Raw genomic sequence first — 12,640 nt, forward strand, 5'->3', positions numbered from 1 at the left:
AGACCACCTTTCAGCCTTCCAAACCAAGTAAGAGTCAGGAATCACTGGAGAATATAACAAACATATATTTATTATATACGCTCAGAGCGGGTCCGTCTGCACAGTCCCCAAGGAATGCTACAGAGGAACTGAGTTACGGAAAGCACAAAGACATGTTATATGCATTTCACAGTTGATTAATAACACGTCCACAGTGGAATTTCCCCATCTGGCACGGAACATGTGCAGGCAGACAGCAAAAAACAAAACGTTTCCACTCTCATATCTCACATAGCTCTGAATACTTTCAAGGCCGTTTAACTCTGGGTTGCTGTCAAACTGCCAGGCAGGTGTGGGGGAGTCTTGACACAGACACATGATAGTACGAAGGTGGCCTGCACAAGAAACAAAACCTTGCCTGTAACATTTCTCAGAATTGGGTTAGACCTACACACAAATAGTACATGAAATGGCGGCCAGGACACAAAATGGTGTAGCAAATGTTAATTTATACATTCCACTAATAAGCATACTTCAACACCTATAATAACTGTTGTAATGCTGTATTCAGTTATGGACTTAAAGCTCCACCCATTTTCCGCCCATTTTTTCAATTGGATCCTGCTCCTGCCCTTTCTAAATGGTTGCTTTTGATTAGCCAGTAGGCTTAGTAGTCCCTCTTTAGTACTGCCTTTTCAACTTTTGTAACCTCCCACGAGGACTGGCCTTTTTAGGTCTCGCCTGCCAATGCGCTTGCGCATTGCTGGCGAGATTATAGTAGGGGAAAAGAAAAGTCTACCAAAACGGCGGATTAGACGCAGTTCATGTGAGACAGGCGCGTGCACAAGCCAGCCACGTCACACACCACCATTTGTCTGTGCCTCGCATCAGACTTCAAAGGCTGCCGCTCCCTCCCCATTCAGACTTCAAAGGCTGCCGCTCCCCCGCCCCCGCATCAGACTTCAAAGGAATGCGCTCCCGCTCCCCCCCGCCACAGCAATGCAGAGAGCTTGTTATTAGTACATGCCTTTACAGAACTTTTGGGCGCATTCAGTTTACCAACCTGTGGCGCTTTGTTTAGTTGTGTGGCTTTTTGAACTTTTGATATACTTTCGTAATACTTTCAATGATTTTTTAAGCAGCGCAGTAGCGCAGCCGCGCTTTATCTTATGTGTTTTCCTTCGTGAATGGCGGCTGTGCCATTAACGCTGCTAATGCCACAATAAATATATATATATATATATATATATATATATATATATATATATATATATATACACTGACGAAGGACTTTAGGTCTGAAACGCGTCTGTTTTCTTTCTTGTCCGAAGCCGAATAAAGAACTGCTGTAACATAACCCCCCGCGAGTGCGTTATCGTTTTTTGAAGAGAGGAACGATTGGAGCCGATATATATATATATATATATATATATATATATATGTTCGCGTGCTACTCAAAGGTAGACACCTTCGAGCATTGATATATATATATATATATATATGTATATATATATGTATATATATGTATATGTATATGTTTTTTTAAAGCACAGTGGTTTTAAGAGACGCTTTTTGTTGTTTTTTTTAAAACTGGAAGCCCGCTTCTGGTTCGAGGATGGCAGATTTCTTTTATGTGAGGCTCTCCGAAATCAATCAACACATGTCAACAATGGCGCCAGCAGCCCTTCATCCTCGCCCTGCCCCCTAGCGCAGCGCTTTAGGTTTTAGCATGGCACCTGCTTTCAGATTAACAACACGGGCACTGCACTGTTTTATATTGCAGCACAGCACTCACTTTTATTATTTGGCAGCATAATGAAGCAATCAGCTACCACAAGGGTAGCGAACCAACCAGCACTGCAAGCTGGGCACTGCACCCCAGTACTCTTCGCCACACATGCTGAGTCTAGTAGACAAGATCACGCCCAAATATGGGTCATCGAGGAGCCCAATCACTCACCTAACATGCAGAGAGTGTTTTATAGCCCACAGGCCCTCCTCGGCTGGGAGCGGCATGCTACACCCAACTCGCAGCTGCCGCACAGTTCTCTCCCCACTGACTTCAGCCGCTCGGTGCCATGACCCTGGGATCTGCTCCAGCCACCTGCGTCACAACAGCATGGTTGCTCACAGTATTACGGCAGCAGCCAGGTGCCATGAAGTTGACATAGCTCAGAGTGTCGACCATCGCTATTGCATCGCTGCTCCTGATCTTTCACTCCCTGGGGAAACCAGGGCCACAGACGTATGTTACATGACTAAAACATGTGACTGCAGCTAGCTGTTAAAACAGTTCCATCATGTTTGTCCTGCAGAAGTAGTCTTCGCTACAACTTTACGACCATAACGGCATCTGCAACTCTCTGGCTGTGGAGTGTCTCTCTGCTGGCCAGGTTTGTTTTCTGCAGATTGCACGAGAAAAAGAGATGCATTTCATCCCAGTAACACTATAGCGAGTCGTAAATAAATGGTTACCCTTTGGCCTCTATAGCCTCCTCTTTTTCTGTTCCATCCTGTAAATTGACTGCCCCTTTTAACATTCTTGTGTTTTCAGCACCCCCTGTACCCCTCAATTGCCCTATTTAGTCTCCTCTTTCAATTCTATTCTGAACTTAAGAACACCCCGGAACTAGCAATCTCCTATACTGCAAGAGCGAGAGACCACGGCTGAGGTCGCAGCTGTAGCATCATGTTACATTTCACTTTCATTCAAGTTCCTCTGTTTGTAATGTCCCCACCCCTGGTGGTCTCTCAATATGAGTTCACTCAGGTGACATATTGGCCTGGTTGTACAGCTCTCCAAATTCTTCTCCTTTTTACAACTAGACAGTAACTTTTGCAGTGTGGTTGTGTGTCTGTGTATCTGTATGGTGTCTGTACATTGTCTAGCAGGAGGTTGAGTGATCTCTTTTCACATCCTTGGAAAGGAGTAAGGACCTCTTTGTTGTTTGTGCCCTGCACTCTTGTCCCACTTCCTCAGTAACTCACTTCCCAGTGGCTGGAATCAGCATTCGTAACAATCTGATTCTAGCATGGACACAAAATTCAGTTTGTGCTGCTCCCGTCACAGTCACAGATTTGAGTTTGGTCCTCGACCAGCTCCATACTAAATAGAATACATACTGGACCCTATAGGCCAGTACATTAGCATGCTTTTGACCTGCAAATGCCATTAGGTTCTTATGTGCTGCACACCTTTCATCTTGACTCACTTTATGCAGTTTGATGTTTCTGTACTTTCCTACAATGGATTCCTTGCAATGCATGTGCGACAATTTTTATCAATTCCGCTGTTAGCTCTTCAGTGTTCTTATTTATGCCTTCATCTGTTCTTCCTGCATATTTGCTATTTGCTTCCCTTTGCTCCCCCTGCCCTGGTGGTAAGGCACTTTGTTTCTCTGTTCTACAAACCCCCTCTCTCTAGAGGGCGGCTCGTTCTTATTGCGTTGTTCCTTACCCCTACTCCCCCTGTGTGTTGGTTCCTCTTTATGCTTCCTTCAGAGAGGACAGAACTGTATTGGGAAATAGAACGTGGGCATTTCATTTCACAAAGGCTGTTTTCTCCTTTTGTTCCACTTGATACTTGTACATTCTCCAATGGATGGAAAATAACACCAGGTTTTAATTTTAAGAAATGAATGTTTAGAATTTCAGAGGGGTATGTTTATGTGACTATTTCAGAGGGGTACGTTTATGGGTAGGTATGTGTGCCTCACACTGCTGCACGCCTCACACTGCTGCACGCCTCACACTGCTGCACGCCTCACACTGCTGCACGCTGACACTGCTGCATTACTAACTCTGCTGCACACTGCTGCACGCCTCACACTGCTGCACAGTGCTGCATGCCTCACACTGCTGCACGCCTCACGCCTCACACTGCTGCACGCCTCACATGGCTGCACGCCTCACATGGCTGCACGCCTCACACGGCTGCACGCCTCACACAGCTGCACGCCTCACACGGCTGCACGCCACACACTGCTGCACGCCACACACTGCTGCACGCCACACACTGCTGCACACTGTTACTCACACTGCTGCATGCTGCACACTGCTGCACGCCACACACTGCTGCACGCCATACACTGCTGTACACCTCCGACTGCTGCACGCCTCAGACTGCTGCACACTGCTGCACGCCACACACTGCTGCACGCCACACACTGCTGCACGCCACACACTGCTGCACGCCACACACTGCTGCACGCCACACACTGCTGCACGCCACACACTGCTGCACGCCACACACCGCTGCACGCCACACACCGCTGCACGCCACACACCGCTGCACGCCACACACCGCTGCACGCCTCACACCGCTGCACGCCTCACACCGCTGCACGCCTCACACCGCTGCACGCCTCACACTGCTGCACGCCTCACACTGCTGCACGCCTCACACTGCTGCACGCCTCACACTGCTGCACGCCTCACACTGCTGGACACTGCTGCACGCTGCACACTGCTGCACGCTGCACACTGCCGCACGACTCACACTGCTGCACGCTGGCGCACGACTCACACTGCTGCAAGCTGCACACTGCTGCACGCCACACACTGCTGCACGCCACACACTGCTGCACGCCACACACTGCTGCACGCCACACACTGCTGCACGCCTCACACTGCTGCACGCCTCACACTGCTGCACGCCTCACACTGCTGCACGCCTCACAACACCACCACATAACTCAGGGACACCACCATATCACTTTAGGACATCACCACATCACTTTAGGACACCACCACACTACTCAGGGGCACCACCACACCACTCAGGGGCACCACCACACCACTCAGGGGCACCACCACACCACTCAGGAGTACCACCACACCACTCAGGGGCACCACCACACCACTCAGGGGTACCACCACACCACTCAGGAGTACCACCACACCACTCAGGGGCACCACCACACCGCTCAGGGGCACCACCACACCGCTCCGGGGCACCGCCACATCGCTCAGGGGCACCACCACATCGCTCAGGGGCACCGCCACATCGCTCAGGGGCACCGCCACATCGCTCAGGGGCACCGCCACATCGCTCTGGGACACCGCCACATCGCTCTGGGACACCGCCACATCACTCTGGGACACCGCCACATCACTCGCGGACACCACCACATCACTCGCGGACACCACCACATCCCTCTGGGACACCACCACATCCCTCTGGGACACCACCACATCCCTCTGGGACACCACCACATCCCTCTGGGACACCACCACATCACTGTAATACACCACCACATCACTGTAATACACCACCACATCACTCAGCCCAACCACATCATCACTCAGCACCACAACAGCACTGTCCTTGCTTGCTACCAACAAGCATTGCCATAGCCAATAGGACTCGCAGTAGGAAAGTGTAAGCTATTGGCTTTGTGAATAACAATGCTATTAATTTATATATTTTCAAAGCCAACACATATTAAAAAAATGTGGCATTTACAATACCAATAGCTCACACTTTCCTAATGCGAGACCTATTGCATTGCAAATGCTTGTTACGCGTATTGTTACTCCACAGGTTTTATTAACAGTCTGTGGACACGATTTTCTTCAAAAACTTACCCATACCAGCTGTTGCAGCCAGGACATGCTCTCCTGCAACCGATTTTTTTTTTTTTACCCAGCCTTGTTTCACTCTACCAAACACTCACAACAAGCTGCATGCCATGGGAGGGGCCATGTGTAACGCAAAATATTTTTCATTAATTTCAGAACTTGCGAGACCTCGCTTTATGGTACCTGCTTAATTTAATACCCACGGACGCTGAGCATGATGTTGTGCATGGCGCCCATTTTATCATTTAAAAGAATATATATATATATATGTACACGGGTGACGTGCATTGACACAGTGCCTGCTTAATTTAATATGCACGGGCGCCGCACACGATGTTGTTGAACGGTGCCCATTTTTTTTCTTTGAAAGGAGGGTGCTTTAGGGCGGGGTGGCTTCAAAAGTACCTCGTAGGTACTTCTTGGCACGAGGCCCCACCTCCTTCTCATACTGAGAGATAGTCCTTCAGGTTGGCAGGTATGTAGGCCTACATTTTGAAATTACTCAGTTTGTTATAATGTTTACATTATCAGTTATATTCCATAGCGAGTACTACAATTCCATCATGGCTGCTCGATTTTTCGATACAAATTACTGAAAGTCCTCTCTCACAGCCAATAACTGTGGTACCCTGCATGTTGGACTTGGCCCTTCTGGTGGGTTCACCTCTGAACTTTTTGGCTTTTAATGTTACATAATTATAGTGATTTCTGGTTTTGGCGCACTTTGACACTGTGTCCCAGTGTAAAGTGCGTGCGCTATCTGAGTGCGTGTGTGAGATTGGCCTGACATCCCATAGGAATGCTTGGGGAATATGTGTGTCCATGGTAGTTCCTGATGTGTGGGGAGTGCAGGGTCGAGTTTGGTATGTGCGGACTCGTGTGATTAAAAGCTGCACGATGATGTCCGCGGATTTATTGTGTCTAGTGTGGAAGTGCCACTTCTAGAAGTTGGCATGTCTGTGCAGTGAATGTGAATTGACTGTCTGGCTTGTGATTGGCTGGAGCTGGCTGGTGTGCCTGGCTCCAGGAGTCAGGATGGGTCTGCCCCGGTGGTGAATGGAGAGATCTGCATTTTGATGGGAGGGAGGAGTGCACCTGGGCTCTGAATAGGACTGGGCCTTCCCTCTACAATGCTGGCTCCACCCCCTGTTGTGTGTCTGATGTCCCTGACCCATTCTGTGAATAGGGAGAGGGGCTGAGCAAAACAAAGTGCTCAAGAACCAGTTGCATCTGGTTCGCCCCTTGCCTGCACCTTTGACAACAAAGGAAATGTGTGTATAAAAAGAGGCTGTGACCTCATGTGAAAAGTTCTTGTTTCCTGACTTGAATCTACCAGGGGCGTGCTGCTGCTGGGGCCCAGGGGAAAACTTGCCTCCCTGGGCCCTGTCCAGCCCCTGGATGCCTGGATACCTGGAGTTATTGCTTGGATCCCAACAGGAGTGGGCTTGCTGCTAGTGGGGCCCAGGAGGGACCTCCATGGGGGCTGTCTCCTTGCTGGAGGTTCCTGTGTGCTGGCACCTGGGCCCTGCATTGCCGCGACTGATGCCCAGGAGCTCTAGGACCGCTTTTTGCTTTAGGGGGGTTCTTCCGGGGGGGAATTTGGAGTTGCTGTGCCCCCAAGGACTTGTGGGCGCTTTATCTTTCATGTATGGGCAGAGCGCTGTCGTTTTCCCTCGGGGAAGCGCTCCTGCCCTTTTGTTGCCCTGCGGGTGCCCAGCCTGCTTATGTAATTATTTACGGTTGCCACCCCGTTTCTGGCGGCCTTAGCGGGTGCCCACCCCGCTTCTACTTTTTATTTTCGCACCGAGGGAGCCTACCCCTCGTTATTGCCCCCGAAAAGAGATTGCCGCCACAGCTGCGGCGAAACCGGGAGTCAGGCAGCATCGCGCCTGGCAACAGGCGGGACTTCCGGTTTGACGGAGGAAGTCCCGCCCGCTGCCGCGCTGGGATTGGCTGGAGTCCCGCGCCTGCAGAAGGAGAAGAGAAGCCGGCCAAGTGATGGCCTCCGGCTGCCCGGGGATCCCGAAAGCGGTAGAGAGCCCCGGAGCTGCCCACAAGCAGAAAAGCATTGTGCCAGGTCGGCGGGGCTCCCGAGATGAAGGTAGACCCCGCAGGTGCCGCGCTGAGGAAGATGAAGGTCCTGCCCCATCCCGGCCGGTGAGTGCACAAGGGAGTCCGGAGGGGGGAGGCGGACGCAGAGCGGCCACGGCTGGCAGACGGCCGCTCCAACTTAGAGATGGTGGCCGAGAGGGCCCCGCAAGGGTCCCTAGGTCCATGGCCATATCGGGGTGCATTGTTGGCACCTGGGCGGCCCCGCTTGCGAGAGGGCCGCCCCAATGACCGGGGGAATGTTTTCTTTAGGAGCCTAGGTGGCTCCTCCGCCTCCATTATTGTCTAGAGCCTGAGGGCTCCAAAGAAGCCCCCATTATTTTTAGAGCCTAAATGGCTCCTGGGGACACATTACTTTTGGCTCAGTTGGGCGCAGTTTTGCTCCTAAGGGCCAGTGAGGGCCCATGTTGCAGTTTGAGTTCACAGCTGCCCAGCAAGTAGTGGGCAGCTGCACCGTTTAGGTCTTTCTATTAGGGGACATGTTCTTTGCGCATCAGGAGTGAGACACACTCCTCTGCCCTACCTTGGCCTTCCCCAGCTGCGCAGCACTTAGTGTCAGTTGCAGCGTTTAGGCCCCAGTTCATTGTCCTCAGCTGCCCAGCAAGTAGTGGGCAGCTGCCACGTTTAGGTTTTGGCGCAGTGGCGCAACCTGGACCTTGATGTTGATTATGTGCTAATGCTTTGGGTGTTAGGAAATGTACTGTGTGTAGTATGTTTTGCGCACCCTGTGTTTGATGCCTCTAGATATGATGTCTACATAGGAGGTTGTTTTACCTGTTTAGGTATGTTAGGGAGATTGTACTTCCCTGTATGATTAGCGCCACTAGTGTAAGGTTTTACTTCGGTGGTGAGGGTCTAATGTAGTTAGACTTGTGGGATACTGTGTGTTGGATCTGGCCCTTTTTGGCAGGTTCACCTCGAAACTTTTTGCTTTTTCCTAGCCTGTTTCTGTAACCTGGTGTTGGTGATTTTAGGCCTCTGCGCACTTTTTCACTGTGGTACAGTGTAAAGTGCGTGAGCTCTCTGTGTATGTGTGGTGTGTGGCCTGCCCTCCCATAGGAATGCATGGGGAATATGTGTGACCATGGTAGTTCCTGATGTGTGGGGAGTGCAGGGTCCAGTTTGGTATGTGCGAACTCGTGAGATTGAATGCTGCGCGATGATGTGTGCGGCTTTAATGTGTCTAGTGTGGAAGTGCCACTTCTAGAAGTTGGTGTGTCTGTGCAGTGAGTGTCTGGCTTGTGATTGGCTGGAGCTGGCTGGTGTGCTGGCTCCAGAAGTCAGGATGGGTCTGCCCCGGTGGTGAATGGGAGATCTGCATGATTGATGTGAGGGAGGAGTACACCTGGGACCTGAATAGGGCTGGGCTTTCCCCCACACAATGCTGGCTCCGCCCCCTGTGGTGCGACTGATGACCCTAGCCTGACTAGTGAATGGGAAGAGGGGCTGAGCACCACACAGTGCTCCAAAACCAGTTGCATCTGGTTTTCCCTTCACCCTGTAGCCACAGACAAAGGGAAATGGTGTATAAAAAGAGGCTGTGACCTCATTTAAAGTGTTCTTGTCCTGTACTCGAATCTACCAGGGGCGTGCTCCTGCTGGGGCCCAGGGGAAGGCTTGCCTCCCTGCGCCCTGCCCAGCCCCTGGATGCTGGAGGGCTTTTCCTTGCTGTGAGCTGCTTTTTGCTCCACCTTAATCCCTCCAGGACTGCTGGAACCGTTTTGCTGGGCTGCTTGTGGCCCTAGGGACGTGGGGGCTGCCCCAACACCATGGGAGTGCTGGCGTGTTTTGAAATGCCCCTGGGTCTGAAGCGCTTTACTTTCATTTTCTGGCAGAGCGCTGTGGTTACCCTGGGGGGAAGCGCTCCTGCCCGTTTGTTACACTGCGGGTGGCCAGCCCGCTTATTTTAATTATTTACGGGTGCCACCCCGTTTATGGCGCCCTAGCTGGTGCCCACCCCGCACACTAACTTTATTTTTAATATCGAGGGTGCCCACCCCTCATTTTGCGCCTTAAGAGTACTCACCGTGGCAGCCCGAGTCGAAACCGGACGTCAGGCAGCATTGTGCCTGGCGGCGGGCGGGACTTCCGGTTTTTCGAGGAAGTCCCGTGCACGCCGCTGCAGGGAAAAAGCCTGCGCCATGCCCGGGTGAGGAAGTGAGCCGGTAGAAGGTCCCGGGTCCCGGGAGGGGGCCTAGGTGAAGCAAAGCCAAGGCTGTCTTTGGTGGTGCGAGGCTCCCTGGAGTCAGGGGGAGCCCCGGCAGAGACGTGCTGCAGCCTGCCAGAAGGAGCCCCGCCGGAGGAGAACAGCCGGTAAGTGAAGACTGGCTGGGGGGCTCCGGGCGTGTGTTGCAGCGTGTGGATGAGTCACAGTGAGGGGTGCATCTAGAGTGGCCCCGGATGGCAGTGGGCAGCCCCAACGTTTCTGACTGAAACTCTCAGACCCTCGGATGGCTCCAACAATTGGACACTTTGGGCCCTTGGGGGCCGCAGTTACCTTTCCGAGCCTAGGTGGCTCCAACGACAGGGGGCATAATTGGTGTAAAGCCCTGTGGGGCTTCAAAGTTTAAAGGGCCAGAGGGGCCAATGTTGATCATGTGAGGAGCCAGTGTGCTCCCTGAGACCTGCCTATTCCAGAGCCGTTGCGCTCCAACAATGGGGACAGCGATTGGTTGACAGAGCCCCGTGAGGTGCCAGAGGAGGCACAGTGCTTTGTCCTGAGCGGCCCCAGATGGCAGTGGGCCGCTCCAACGCGATATTTGTTTAAGGAGCCTAGGTGGCTCCCCCGCCCCCATAAGTGGTTTCCGAGGCAGATGGCTGCAGCAGGGGCAATGTTACTTTAAAGAGCCCCCAGCTGGGCCCAGAGGGCACGGTTGTGCCAGGGCCCATTTTGTCCTGTCCCCCGCAGTTCTTTAGGGGGCACCTGCAGTTGTTCTAGAGCCTAGAGGGCTCCGGCATGTGGCGCAGTGTTGTTTGAGGGCCAGTGAGAGCCCATGCGTCAGTTTGGATTTGCTCATTATCAGCTGCCCAGCAAGTAGTGGGCAGCTGCACCGTTTAGGCTTTTATTTCTTTTAGGGGGACCTGTTCTTTGTGAATCCAGGAGCGAGTCGCACTCCTTCACCCCTACCTTGGCCTTTCACAGCTGCGCAGCACTTAGTGCCAGCTGCAGCGTTTAGGCCCTTGTGTTAGTTCTCAGCTGCCCAGCAAGTAGTGGGCAGCTGCAACGTTTAGGTTTGCGCCGGTGGCGCACCCCTGACTGGCGCTGCGATGGCAGCGCGCCCTGACATTCTGGACACCGGGCATTTGAGCCCCTCCTTGAGATGGCCAGTTGGCCAGGAGGGCTGGTATGTGGATAGGGCGCAAGGCCCTAATGTGATTTTTGCGCAATGTGATTTTCCACTATGTTTGTGATGAAAATTGCCTAATGTGATTTATGTGCTAAAGGTGATATGTGCTTTAAATGTGGTGCTAGGAAATGTAATGCATTTAGTATGTTTTACGCACCCAGTGTTGATACCTCTAGAGATGGTTTTACCTGTGGAGGTTGGTGTTAGTGAGATTGTGCTTCACTATGATTTATGCCCCTAAATGTGATTTATTCTTAGGAGGCAGTGTCTAATGTGTTTAGACTAGTGAGAGATTGCCTACTGTAGTTATACTGTTTAGGCCTAAATGTGATTTATGCATAATGTGCTTAGCCTTTATGCTTGTGTTATACTTCTAAATGTGCTCATGCTTAGAAGTTTGCTTTGCTTAGTATGGTTATACTAGTGAGTTTGTGTCCCTGCGTGATCTAGGCCTATGGTTATTAGTATTGCGTAGTGTGTACCTACCTTTACCAGTGGTTACCGGTGGTGTTTTAGACTATTTTTCTAAAATGTGAGTCCAGATTAAGAAAGCATTAAGGAACAGTAGACGTTAAGTATTCAAACATTGTGCCCCTATGCTATGGTCATGGCCCGCAGACATCTGCTGTGTTTTGGCATGATCTATGGACTGGAAGTCAAAACTTTATTTTTTTTATCCTAGGGAAAAAAAACTTTCATACCAACCTGGTTGAGGTATATGGCAAGGGGTCTGATTCAGAAAGGGCAGTGTTTAAACCCGGTGGTTTGCACCGCTGCAGCCAGTTACTGAGACAGGTACACAGACATATGATAGAGATCCAAAGCAATTTTCCAGACTCTATGCCACAAATCACATTAACTATAACCTAAAATAAAATGTCTCGCATACATTACCAGTGGTAACAAGAAGAGTAAAATAATAGTCCCCAGAGTGCCACTGACTCTTCTAAAATCCACTATTTATTAGGGAATGTCCCTCAATACTTTGCAGCAATGTGCATCAGAAGACATTACATTGCAGTAAGTACAATAGAATGTCCCCAGGACCTCTAAATTAAATGCTACTAGTGAGCAGCTGCACTCATTGTCCCACCCACTAAAATAGCACTGTAAAACATGTCCGGCCTCCCTCAGTAGCCTGTGTGTGCATTTGTAAACTGACATTTTGACCTTGAGCACAGCACCTGCTTTTATCATGTTTTTTTTTATTTTTTATTTTTTTTAGCCATCAGTATAATACCATTGAACAAAAATAGCACAAAAAACACATGAACAACCAAAATCAAAACACGAGAACCCAGAGGGTAAAACATACATTGACGACATTAGAAAAAGACATTTAATCAATTAATTGCACAAAATAACTTAAACTAAATTTCTAAGACAATGCCGCTTCTTAGTCCCACTGAAGACTCGACCACACCCTTTTGAATTTTGCCCATGAGCGTAGACCCCTGGCTTTAGCCAAGGCCAGTTCCATTTCATAAATTCCTCTCAATAATACCAAGAATTCAGTAATACTTGGGCTCACTGTTTCAATCCATGCCCGAGCAATGCATAGACGAGCACATGCGACAATAATCAAGACTAAAGATTTTGTTAGATTACCCAGATCTGATATTACC

General features: G+C 50.6%; 1 protein-coding gene across 1 annotated transcript in view; it reads left to right on the forward strand.

Moving 5' to 3' along the window:
• Positions 1 to 12,640, forward strand: part of BCKDHB (branched chain keto acid dehydrogenase E1 subunit beta) — a 1,266,052-nt gene that overhangs the window by 86,899 nt on the left and 1,166,513 nt on the right. The window lies entirely within an intron of this gene.

Source organism: Lissotriton helveticus, chromosome 6 (genome assembly GCF_964261635.1).
Source record: "Lissotriton helveticus chromosome 6, aLisHel1.1, whole genome shotgun sequence".
NCBI lineage: Eukaryota > Metazoa > Chordata > Amphibia > Caudata > Salamandridae > Lissotriton > Lissotriton helveticus.